This window comes from Trichosurus vulpecula, chromosome 4, assembly GCF_011100635.1.
Source record: "Trichosurus vulpecula isolate mTriVul1 chromosome 4, mTriVul1.pri, whole genome shotgun sequence".
In the NCBI taxonomy this organism is placed as follows: domain Eukaryota; kingdom Metazoa; phylum Chordata; class Mammalia; order Diprotodontia; family Phalangeridae; genus Trichosurus; species Trichosurus vulpecula.
The window spans coordinates 213227263-213240379 of NC_050576.1; positions in this window are offsets into that span (position 1 = coordinate 213227263).

A 13117-nucleotide genomic window follows, 5' to 3' on the forward strand; every position below is an offset into this window, starting at 1 on the left:
TGGGATCTATTTGAGGAGGCGATCGATGGATTCTTTCAATTTCTATTTTGCCCTGTGGCTCTAGAATATCAGGGCAGTTCTCCTTGATAATTTCTTGAAAGATGGTATCTAGGCTTTTTTTTTTGATCATGGCTTTCAGGTAGTCCAATAATTTTTACATTATCTCCCCTGGATCTATTTTCCAGGTCAGTGGTTTTTTCAATGAGATATTTCACATTGTCTTTCATTTTTTCATTCCTTTGGTTCTGTTTTATAATATCCTGATTTCTCATAAAGTCACTAGCTTCCACTTGCTCCAATCTAATTTTTAAAGTAGTATTTTCTTCAGTGGTCTTTTGGACCTCCTTTTCCATTTGGCTAATTCTGCCTTTCAAGGCATTCTTCTCCTCATTGGCTTTTTGGAGCTCTTTTGACATTTGAGTTAGTCTATTTTTTAAGGTGTTGTTTTCTTCAGTGTATTTTTCAGTATTTTCTGGGGTCTCCTTTAGCAAGTCATTGACTTGTTTTTCATGGTTTTCTTGCATCCTTCTCATTTCTCTTCCCAATTTTTCCTCTACTTCTCTAACTTGCTTTTCCAAATCCTTTTTGAGCTCTTCCATAGCCTGGGACCAGTTCATGTTTTTCTTGGAGGCTTTTGTTGTAGGCTCTATGACTTTGTTGTCTTCTTTAGGCTGTATGTTTTGGTCTTATTTGTCACCAAAGAAAGAATCCAAAGTCTGAGACTGAATCTGGGTGTGCTTTCGCTGCCTGGCCATATTCCCAACCAACTAACTTGACCCTTGAGTTTTTCAGTGCGGTATGACTGCTTGTAGACTAACGAGTTCTATGTTCCACGTTTGGGGGGGAGGTGCCAGCTCTGTCACACCAGCACTCCTCCTTCCCCAAGAACCCCCAGCCCGGGCTGGGCTTAGATCTTTAGCAGGCTGTGCACTCCTGCTCTGATCCGCCACTTAATTCCTCCCACCAGGTGGGCCTGGGGCCAGAAGCAGCAGCAACTGTAGCTGCCCCACCTCCGCTGCCCCCGGGGCTGGAAGCCAAACCTCGAACTCCTTCCACTCCCGCAGCTTTTCCCACTAACCTCCGCAGTCTTTGGTTTTTGTGGGTTGAGGAGTCTGGTAACTGCTGCAGCTCACATATTCATGGCGCTAGGGGCCCCATCCGCCCGACTCTAAGTTTGGTTGTTCCACGCTGCTCAGGCTGGGCTCTGCTCCACTCCATTCCCAGCTCCCAGCTCCCAGCTCCGAGCTCCGTGTGGGATAGACCTCACCCCGAGACCATTCAGGCTGTCCTGGGCTGTAGCCCTGCTTCCCTCTGCTGTTCTGTGGGTTCTGCCATTCTAGAATTGGTTCAGAGCCATTTTTTATAGGTTTTTGGAGGGACTCGGTCCGGAGCTCACACTAGTCCCTGCTTACCAGCCACCATCTTGGCTCCGCCCCCCCCCCCCCCACCCATAGCATTGTGAGTCTTTGGGAATTGTCTTAGATCCTTGCTGAGAAGAGCTGAGTCTATCAAAGTCAGTCATCCCACAATGTGGCTGCTACTGTGTACAGTGTTCTCCTGGTTCTGCTCATTTCACTAGCATCAGTTCATATAAGTCTTTCCAGGTTTTTCTGAAGTTCACCTGCTGATCATTTCTTATAGCACAATAGTATTCCATTACATTCATATACCACAACTTGTTCAGCCATTCCCCAGTTGATGGACATCTCAATTTCCAATTCTTTGCTACCACAAAAAGAGCTGCTATAAATATGTTTGAACATGTGGGTCCTTTATCCATTTTTTATGATCTCTTTGGGATGCAGACCTAGAAGTGGTATTGCTGGGTCAAAGGGTATGCACAATTTTATAGCCCTTTGGGCATAGTTCTAAATTGCTCTCCAAATGGTTGGATCAGTTCACAACTCCACAACAATGCATTAGTGTTCCAATTTTCCCACATCTTCTCCAACATTTATCATTTTTCTGTTTTGTCATATTAGCCAATCTGATAGGCATGAAGTAGTACCTCAGAGTTGTTTTGATTTGCATATCTCTAGTCAATAGTCATTTAGAGCATTTTTTTCATATGACTATAGATAGCTTTAATTTCTTCCTCTGAAAACTGCCTGTTCATATCTTTTGACCATTTATCAATTGGGGAATGACTTGTATTCTTATAAATTTGACTCCGTTCTCCATATATTTTAGAAATGAGGTCTTTATCAGAGACACTGGCTGTAAAAACTGTTTCCCAGCTTTTCTGCTTCCCTTATAATCTTTGTTGCATTGGCTTTGTGCAAAAACTTTTCAATTTAATGTAATCAAAATCACCCATTTTGCATTTCATAATGTTCTCTATCTCGTTTGGCATGAATTCTTCCATTCTCCATAAATCTGACAGGTAAACTATTCCCTGTTCTCCTAGTATGCTTATAGTATCAGTCTTTATATCCAAATCATGTACCCATTTTGACTTTATATTGGTATAGGGTGTAAGATGTTGGTCTATGCCTAATTTCTGCCATACTATTTTCTAGTTTTCCTAGCACTTTTTGTTAAATAGTGAGTTCTTATCCTTGAAGCTGGAGTCTTTGAATTTATCAAATAGTAGATTACTATAGTCATTGACTGCTGTGTCTTGCATACCTAACCTATTCTACTGACCCACCACTATATTTCTTAGCCAGTCCCAAGTAGTTTTGATGATTGCTGCTTTACTTGCATCTCTTTTCATTAATTCTCTTGATATTCTGGACCTTTTGTTCTTCTAGATGAATTTCGTTGTTGTTTTTTCTAGCTGTATAAAATAATGTTTTGGTAGTTTGATTAGTATGGCACTGAATAAGTAATTTAACTTAGTTAGGACTGTCATTTTTATTATATTAACTCAGCCTACTGGGTACATATTTTTACATGTGGAAAAAATAGAATTCATTTTTTAAAAAGGATATTTACCTCAAACTCCAAAAGTTTTGTTGAATTTTAGTGCTGTTAAGTATATCATAGAAAAGTTTTAAAAAGACAAAATGTAAAATGCTCCCATCTTATTTCTTAATATTTTTATTTTTTTGAGGGTGGCACGGCTAGGCAATTGGGGTTAAGTGACTTGCACCAGGTCACAGAGCTAGCAAGTGTGTCAAGTGTCTGAAGCCAGATTCAAACTCAGGTCCTCCTGACTCCATGGCTGGTGCTATACTTGCTGCACCACCTAACTGCCCCTAAATGCTCCCATCTTAACCTGGAAAGGTCATAAAACTTTTGTGTCCTAGATTTTGCTGCATAAAATATCATTTGAAAAGCTTAGATATTTGTCTGAAGCATGCTGTTTTTCACTTTCTTTCATTCTTTTTGTGGTTGTTGTCGAAGTCTTCTTGTACAAAATGACTAATACTGAAATGTTTTACATGATTGCACATGTATAAACCATATTGGATTAGTTACCATCTCAGGGACGGGGGAGGGATAGAATTTGGACCTCAAAACTTTTTTTAAAAATGTTAAAAAATTCTTTTAACATGTGATTGGGGAACAATAAAATATTATTTAAAAAGAAATGAAGGCGATGCGAAAACAAAATATTTCAACAAAATAGGATTTGTTAAAGAAAATGCCCTAACCAAAAAAAAAAGTACACTTAATGAGTTTAGTCTAGCAGGGGTTTGGCACATGCCCAGGACACCTAAAATGAAGGCACTCATCTGGAAGATGTAAGGGACCTACTTCTTTCTGTAAGACAAGAAACCTGGCAAAGATGTGGACATTCTACAATCGACCTACCATGTGGATAGGAACAACTTCTTTCCATTGGCAACCTGACTGAGGCATAGTCTCTCTCTATCAAGTGTCCAGGAGTGAATTAATTCACAATCCTAGGTACTACAGCAGAGGTTCCCAAACTTATTTGGCCTACCACCCTCTTTAAAAAAAAATTACCACTCCCCTGGAAATCTACTTTCTTTAATCCTCTAACTTTTTTTTGAAATTTGTGTCATTTCAAAAAAATATAAAATATTTTTGTTAAAAAATGAGACATCTCAAATTAAATAATTCATTGTAAATTTGTGGGGTTTTTCCTGCATTGAAATTTTGATGATGCAATATTGCATCATGTAACCATATTGTATTGTATTGTTTTGTTTTGGCAGGGCAATTGGGATTGAGTGACTTGCCCAAGATCACACAGCTAGTACATGCGTCAAGTGTCTGAGGGATTTGAACTCAGGTCCTCCTGACTCCAGGGCCGGTGTTCTACTCACTGTGCCACCTAGCTGCCTCATAACCATATTATATTGTTCTGTAAACAAGTCATTACACGCAGAGCACATATTCCTGCCAATGCTTGCTAAACTTCCCAACAATGTGCCACATGCTCACCTGGCCAACACTAACTTCTTAAGACCTGTCAGTGGACTTGACCGCTGATTGGTTAAAACTTGCATTTTGTGTGTTTATTTGGATAATAATGTAATCACTACAACTTTGACTGCAGATGAAACATGTACAAATGGCTTTTCAAAGTTCTCTTCTCTTCTTTCCTTATGCTTCCACTATCCCCTTGTTTTTATTCAAAGACCTCCAATGGCACCTGAAGCTACTACCACCCCCCTGGATCTTTGCAGTGCACCCCAGGGGATGGTATCACCCACTTTGGGAACCTGTGGACTAATGAGACACTATGCAGTAAAGGGGAAAGGGCCTGAGGGACCCTTCTGTAGTCCAGTAACTCTGGCCTCCTCACTGTTCCTTGAACAAGACACTCCATCTCCTTATTCCAAGCATTTTCACTGGCTGTCCTCCATGGATAAAAAGCTCTCCCTCCTCACCTTTGCCTCCTAGCATTCCTGGATTCTTTCAAAATGAGCAGCTTGAAAGTAGGAATCATGTCTTGCCTTTCTTTATGCCCCTAATGCTTAGCTCAATGCCTTGAACAAAGTAAATGTTTAATAAATGCTTATTGACTAACTCATCACCTTTATTCCATGTTAGCTTAAGAGTTTCCCTTCTCAACATAGATGTTAAAAATACTTGATTCCCTTCTAATTTTTTTTAATGGTACGATAAAGGGAAGGTTGAAGAGATCTATGGATTTTTGACCTTGGCCCGGTCTCATTCTCCTTCTTGTATAATCGTAAACTGGGAGTTGGCTCTTTCCTGTGACACTGCAATACCTCCTTTCTTCTTATATTTTTCATTACTTCCCTTGATATTTTTTACCTTGTATTCCTCAAGTTGAAGTTTATTATTTTGTCTAATTCTGTAAGGTATCCCTTTGGTTGTTGAATTGTTATGTCACTAAATCTGTTAATTAATTTAATATTTACATGATTGTTTCATATCAAATTTATTGTGATATGTGGTATAAAAGATTGATCTAAATGTGTTTTCTGCCTGACTGCTTTCCAGTTTTTCCAGAAATTCTTGTCAAATATGGAGTTATTTTATCCAACCAGTTCCAATCTCCTCCCCCCACCACCCCAATCTTCAGTTCATTCTTTCTGTATAATTTCTCTTGTGCTTCAGAGCTTAGTCTTAGGTATTATTTCCTGGAACTTCCAGTAAAAGTGCTTTGAGACTCCTCTGATAAATGAATGGTCCTTTGGATCCTGTATGGAGATTGTCTTGATCCGTCATATTCCAAAACCACTCCCCAAAACAAAAACAATCCAACAATTAAGGAACAACCTTGTTAACCCGATTTAGATTTAAAAAAAAATAAGACAAAAAACCCACAGCAACAATAAAATTGGAGATGAATAGGAAAAATCTGGCTTAACCCTCACCTCATGATTTGGCATTTCTTGGCACTAGAAATGTTCAGCACATGGGATTCCTGGAACAGGCCATTTCCTATAAACAACTATGTCTTCAACCAAGACATAGAGGTGAAAGGTTGGTGAAAAGGTGATGCTTAAAACCCTGAGGGAACCTTGGTCTTTTGGAGTTTGCATTTTAACACTCACAGAATCTCAGAGTTAGAAGCAACATTAGAGATCATTTAGTCTAACCTAAAGAATTTCCAAGAGCTGACATCCATATGTCATATCTTTATGGCTTAGAAAGTGCATCATATACATTATATGATTACTTCACTTGAGACTTATGACAACCCTGTGAAGTATACATGACAAATACTATTATATTCATTTTCTAGATGAAGAAATTGAGGTTCATGCAGAGAGTGAGTGCCAAGAAGTACAATTTATTCCTAGGTCTTATGGACTCCAAGTCTAATATTAACCAGCTTCCTAATGGTATGATATAGTTTGCAGTATATTACTTGTAAGAAATGCTTTTGCTGCAATGTTATATAAAAGTGGGGTAAGGTGGAAAGCAAGCTGAATTTTGTTGGAGTCAGAGGAATCACTCCGCACCCCCCTTCCCCCCACCCCAACCTCATTTTCCTCCTATGTAAGAGGGATTTGACAATTAAACTACATGATTCCTAAGGTCTTTTCTACCTCTAAAACCTATTATCTGATTTTATTGTTAGATCTCAGGTTAACTTGTTCCTCTCCTCTCTGAAATTCTACAGAAAGGCCTTTCTTTAGCACATAACTTACATAGTGTGGTGGTGTATGGGGTGTTCAGGAGCACTAGCACCTCTGCTGTAAGGGCTTGCTGAACCCTTTTTAGGGTTCCTCACCCACCTTTGGTGTCCACCTTCACCCAATTCCTACCTGTGGCTCTGAGAAGCTGTAGAGTGCACGGAGGCCACACCCTGGTAAATCATCTCAGCAGAGAGGCTGAGATAACCAGTGGACCTCAAACCTGTTGCTGAGTTTCAGGGCTGTCTACCCCAAGCATGTGAAGACTTCCCTCTAGTGGAATGGGTGAATGAAAAGAATTTGTACCAACAGTCATGAAGGTAGCTAAAGCAGGCTCTGTGGAGTACTTAGAGCTTGGTCAGGCATCGAAGATGCCAAGTTCATCCACAGCATCCCGGGCCATCTCCACTTGTCCTGACTTTTGTCCTGCACTGGACTTCAATAACTTTGAAAAAGAGTGAGGCTGACAACTTTGTGTAGCTCTGCCTCACTTAAGTCTAATTCATGCACAAGTCAAGACATCACCGGTGATGTCAGCGTCCTCTTTGAAAACAAAGGACAGCTCTTGTGGGGGTGGAGCCAAGATTGCAGCTGGAAAGCAGGGACTAGTGTGAGCTCCCTGCCGAGTCCCTCCAAAAACCTATAAAAAATGGCTCTGAACCAATTCTAGAACTGCAGAACCCACAAAATAGCAGAGGGAAGCAGGGCTCCAGCCCAGGACAGCCTGGATGGTCTCAGGGTGAGGTCTATCCCACACGGAGCCGGGAGCAAAGTGGAGTGGAGCAGAGCCCAGCATGAGCGGCACGGACCAACCAGACCAGGAGCCAGGCAGAGTGTGCCCTAGCGCCCTGAATCAGTGAGCTGCAGCAGTTACCAGACTTCTCAACCCACAAACACCAAAGATAACAGAGAAGGTTAGTGGGAAAAGCTGCGGGAGTGGAAGGAGGTCCAGGTTCAGTCACTGCCCCCGGGGGCAGCGGAGGTGGGGCAGCTACAGCTGCAGTCACTTCTGGCCCCAGGCCCACCTGGTGGGAGGAATTAAGTGGCGGATCAGAGCAGGAGTGAAGAGCCTGCTGAAGGTCTAAGTCCAGTCCGAGTTGGGGGTTCTTGGAGAAGGAGGAGTGCTGGTGTGGCAGAACTGGCACATCTCCCCCAAGTTTGGAACATAGTTCTCTTAACTCTACGAGCAGTCATACCCCGCTGAAAAACTCAAGGATTCAGTCTCAGACTTTGGAAGTTTTCTTTGGTGACAAAGAAGACCACAACATACAGCCGGAAGAAGTCAACAAGGTCAAAGAGCCTACAACAAAAGCCTCCAAGAAAAACATGAACTGGTCTCAGGCCATGGAAGAGTTCAAAAAAGATTTGGAAAAGCAAGTTAGAGAAGTAGAGGAAAAATTGGGAAGAGAAATGAGAAGGATGCAAGAAAACCATGAAAAACAAGTCAATGACTTGCTAAAGGAGACCCAAAAACATACTGAAAAATATACTGAAGAAAACCACACCTTAAAAAATAGACTAACTCAAATGTCAAAAGAGCTCCAAAAAGCCAATGAGGAGAAGAATGCCTTGCAAGGCAGAATTAGCCAAATGGAAAAGGAGGTCCAAAAGACCACTGAAGAAAATATTACCTTAAAAATTAGATTGGAGCAAGTGGAAGCTAGTGACTTGATGAGAAATCAAGATATTATAAAACAGAACCAAAGGAATGAAAAAGTGGAAGACAATGTGAGATATCTCATTGGAAAAACCACTGACCTGGAAAATAGATCCAGGAGAGATAATTTAAAAATTATTGGACTACCTGAAAGCCATGATCAAAAAAAGAGCCTAGATACCATCTTTCAAGAAATCATCAAGGAGAACTGCCCTGATATTCTAGAGCCACAGGGCAAAATAGAAATTGAAAGAATCCATCGATCGCCTCCTCAAATAGATCCCAAAAAGAAATCTCCTGGGAATATTGTCGCCAAATTCCAGAGCTCCCAGATCAAGGAGAAAATATTGCAAGCAGCCAGAAAGAAACAATTTGAGTATTGTGGAAACCCAATCAGAATATCCCAAGATCTAGCAGCCTCTACATTAAGAGATCAAAGGGATTGGAACATGATATTCCGGAGGTCAATGGAGCTAGGATTAAAACCAAGAATCACCTACCCAGCAAAACTGAGTGTCATGATCCAAGGCAAAATATGGCTTTTCAATAAAATAGAGGACTTTCAAGCTTTCTCAGTGAAAAGACCAGAGCTGAATAGAAAATTTCACTTTCAAACACAAGAATCAAGGGAAACGTGAAAAGGTAATCAAGAAAAAGAACAAGAAAAAGAAATTGCAAGGGACTTACTAAAGTTGAACTGTTTTGTTTACATTCCTACATGGAAAGATGACATGTATGATTCATGAGACCTCAGTATTAGGGTAGCTGAAGGGAATGCGCATATATATATATATATGTTTATGTATATATATATAATGTATATATGAGTGTGTATGTATGTATATATGTATGTGTGTGTGTATATATATGTATATATATACATATACATATATATATGTAGAGAGAGAGAGAGAGAGAGAGAGAGAGAGTGGGCACAGGGTAAGTTGAAGATGAAGGGAAGATATCTAAAAAAAATAAAATCAAATTAAGGGATGAGAGAGGAAAATATTGAGAGAGGGAGATAGGGAGAGATAGAATGGGGTAAATTATCTCGCATAAAAGTGGCAAGAAAAGGCAGTTCTGTAGGAAGGGAAGAGAAGGCAGGTGAGGGGGGAATGAGTGAATCTTGCTCTCATCAGATTTGACCTGAGGAGGGAATACCATACATACTCAATTGGGTATCTTACCCCACAGGAAAAAAGGAGGAAGAAGATAAAAAAAGGGGGGATGATGAGAGGGAGGGCAGATGGGGGTGGAGGTAATCAAAAACAAACACTTTGAAAAGGGGACAGGGTCAAGGGAGAAAATTCAATAAAGGGGGATGGTTGGGAAGGAGCAAAATATAGTTAGTCCTTTCACAACATGAGTATTGTGGAAGGGTTATACATAATGATGCATGTGTGGCCTATGTTGAATTGCTTGACTTCTTAGGGAGGGTGGGTGGGAAGGGAAGAGGGGAGAGAATTTGGAACTCAAAGTTTTAAAAACAGATGTTCAAAAATAACAAAAAAAAGTTTTTGTATGCAACTAGAAAATAAGATACACGGGCAATGGGGCGTAGAAATTTATCTTGCCCTACAAGAAAGGAAGGAAAAAGGGGATGGGAGGGGAGTGGGGTGACAGAGGGGAGGGCTGAGTGGGGAACGGGGCAACCAGAATATACACCATTGTGGAGTGGGGGGGAGGGTAGAAATGGGGAGAAAATTTGTAATTCAGACTCTTGTGAAAATCAATGCTGAAAACCAAATATATTAAATAAATAAATTAATTTAAAAAAAAAGAAAGGACAAAAAACAGCAGCTTATATAGCACATGATTTTATGCTATCATTGTTGTTGCTGTTCAGTTGTTTCGGTTGTATCTATGCCTCTATTTAGTATTTTCTTGGCAAAGATACTGGAGCGGTTTTCCATTTCCTTCTCTAACTCATTTTACAGATGAAGAAATTGAGGCACACAGGTTAAGTGACTTGCCTAGGGTCACACAGCTAGGAAGTGTCTGAGGTCAGATTTGAGCTCAAGAAAGGTGAGTTTTCCTGACTCCAGGCCCGGCACTCTAGCCACTACGCCATGTAGCTTCCCTGCTTGGTGATTTAAACTGCCTAATTATGATCTTAGAAAAAATGTCCAAGAACTTCACAGCTACTCCAGACTTCATTCTCAGAATTTTATCAGTACCATCAGAACAAAATGCAATTAAGTTCATTATCAAATATTCACTGATAAAACCACAATTACTTAAAGTAGACAATAATGTGTTGAAAGTACACCCCGCTGTGGTTGACATTAATTCTTTTGAAACAACAAATAACGTTGCCAGTTCAGGACTGTACACTGGCTGTGTTGAAAAATATTCATCAAAATTAACAATCAATTCACTTGAGCCAATACAAGCCAAATAGTCATTAAAGCCAATACAAACCAAATACTCATGAAGTTGTGTACCCAATCAGTGGAGACGGTGTGATTCGGACATGGCCAGTTGTATGAGATACCATGCCTGTCCTCAAGGAATTTAATTAGCTTTGCCTCAGTTCCATATCTGTAAAATAAGCTGGAGAAGGAAATGGCAAGCCACTCCAGCATCTTTGCCAAGACAACCCCAAAATGGGGTCGGTCACGAAGACTCAGACATGACTGAAAATGACTGAACAGCAACACAAATCACCAAGCAATTCTCACTATCATGATTGATTCAATATTTGAAATAAAATAAATTAATCATTTAAAAATATTTCTAGATAAAATTTATTCTTTTTATCGCCAATCTAATAAAAGTCAAACTGAGCTAGAGACTGTAGCTAAAGAACTTGAAATTGAAATTATTAAAATTGGTTGAGTACTGGGACCCGTATGAGTGGCATATAGTTTATAAGCTGCTACTGCTGTAAGGCATGTATGTCTTGTACTATTTATACATTTCTCTCATTCTTCTCATTGTGGTTTGACAGAGATTAGCTAACACTAAGTTCTAGCAAAAATTTAATGATGGATATTCTTGAGGAATATCATTACTTTTCAACTGCATCGTAGTCAAGATCAACTAACATTCAGAAAGTACAAAAATTAATCAGATATGCCATAAGAGCTTTGGAAAATTTAAAGACTGGCACTCGAAATCTTGAATCTCAGTTGATTAAGTCAGATAAGTTTAAAGACATTCCATTTAATAAAAATAATAAATTTCATGCTTTTCCTAGGAATATATTATTAGAAAATATAAAACAACACATGAACTCATATCTTTTATTGGACAGAAACAACAGTGAAAGCACTTTAATTATTTAGATTTGTTAGAACCACCTACTTGACTTTATGACCTTGTCCTTAATCTTAGTGCTTTTCCTCTAAAATTATCTCTAATTTATCTCACATATATCTTTTTGAACGTAGTGGTTTGCATGTTGTCTCACCCATTAGACTGTGAGCTCCTTGAGAACAAGGCTCTCTTTTGTTTTGTTTGGGCTTTTATTTTCATGCACCAGAGCTAAACATGGTGCCTGACACATAATAGACATTCGATAAGTGCTTTCTGACTTGACTTGGTAGGGGCTCTTCAGCTGTGGTTTTGAGTGGTTGTGGATTCATAAAGTAGCCCCTTGACTACCCCTCACTCACATGTAAAGCCCTAAGCATAACAACCTCACACAGTAGGTAATTTGTGGGAACTTCTGGTATATAGTCTCAGTAGGGGCTCCTGGCAGCTGCTGTGTATTGGTGAACATCACAGCCCTCTGTTCCAGTCAATTATCTCATGTTGAGTTAGACTTTTCCCAAATCCTCTCTGATTTAGTATGAAAATGAATTTGAGCCAAAACAAAAGTTAATCTGAGATTAGATCATTGTTCTCTAATCCCCTATTCTTAATTCTTGACTTCCTTATGATTATTTGTAATTGGGCAAAATTCATTGCTTTGGTGCTGCAATTTGTAGGGAAAAAACCTTGAATTCTTCTTATAATTGTAGTCTTAGAATCATAGAATGTCAAGAATTAGAGAAACTTTATCACAAGCAAATTCATCTTACTGTCTGTTTCTTTTTTTCATCTTCTTTATTTCTATTGATGGAACAAACATTTTTGCAATCCCCAAGATTCAAACGTACCTTGATGCATTTAAAAAATATCTTTCTTTTGTACTTTGAGGCCATTTCTGAATCTCCATCCCCAACTGAGTCCTCTTTTATAGCAAAGGAAAACCGTTAAAAATTAAAAGAACCCAACTCCAACAACAAATGCAGTGACCACAGTGATCAATATTCTGATACTACATACCCAGAGTACCTCACTTCTTCACTAAAAGGAAGGAAGGGTGTCTCATTGTCTTTTATTTGGTACCAAGACTAGTCATTGTAATTGCGCATGGTTTGGTTTCCTCTTAGTTTTTTTTTTCTTAAATTTGCGTTATTGTAGTCATCATATCTATTGTTCCCTTGGCTCTGCTTATCTCTCTCTCAATTACTTCAAGTCTTCCTATGTTTTTCTGAATTCCTCATATTGGCCATTCTTCAGAGTAATTTTTTACTAGTCTCTCTTCATGCAATCAGTTGCCAAATCCTGATGATTCATCTTCAGCAATATTTCCTCCTGTCTCCTCTTTAGCCACCACCCTAGTTTCTTCTTATCTGCACTATTGTGACAAATCCGCCCCCCCCCCCACCACATGTGGGTGGAGCTACTCATCCCCATGGACTTGACTTTTCTTACCCACTCTCTTGGGTCCATCCCTCTGGGAGGGAGTTTCCTATCAAAACAAGTCCTGGGGCAAAAATAAACAAATAAATAAGAATTTGAAAGAAAGGAAGTAAGAAAGAAGGAAAGAGAAAGGAAGGAAGGAAGGCAGGAATTAACCAATATCGGGTCGGGCTAGACACACAGCCACTATCCTGTTTTCCCCCTGCCTCTAAGACTGCTGACACCACCCAGAGAGAGAGAC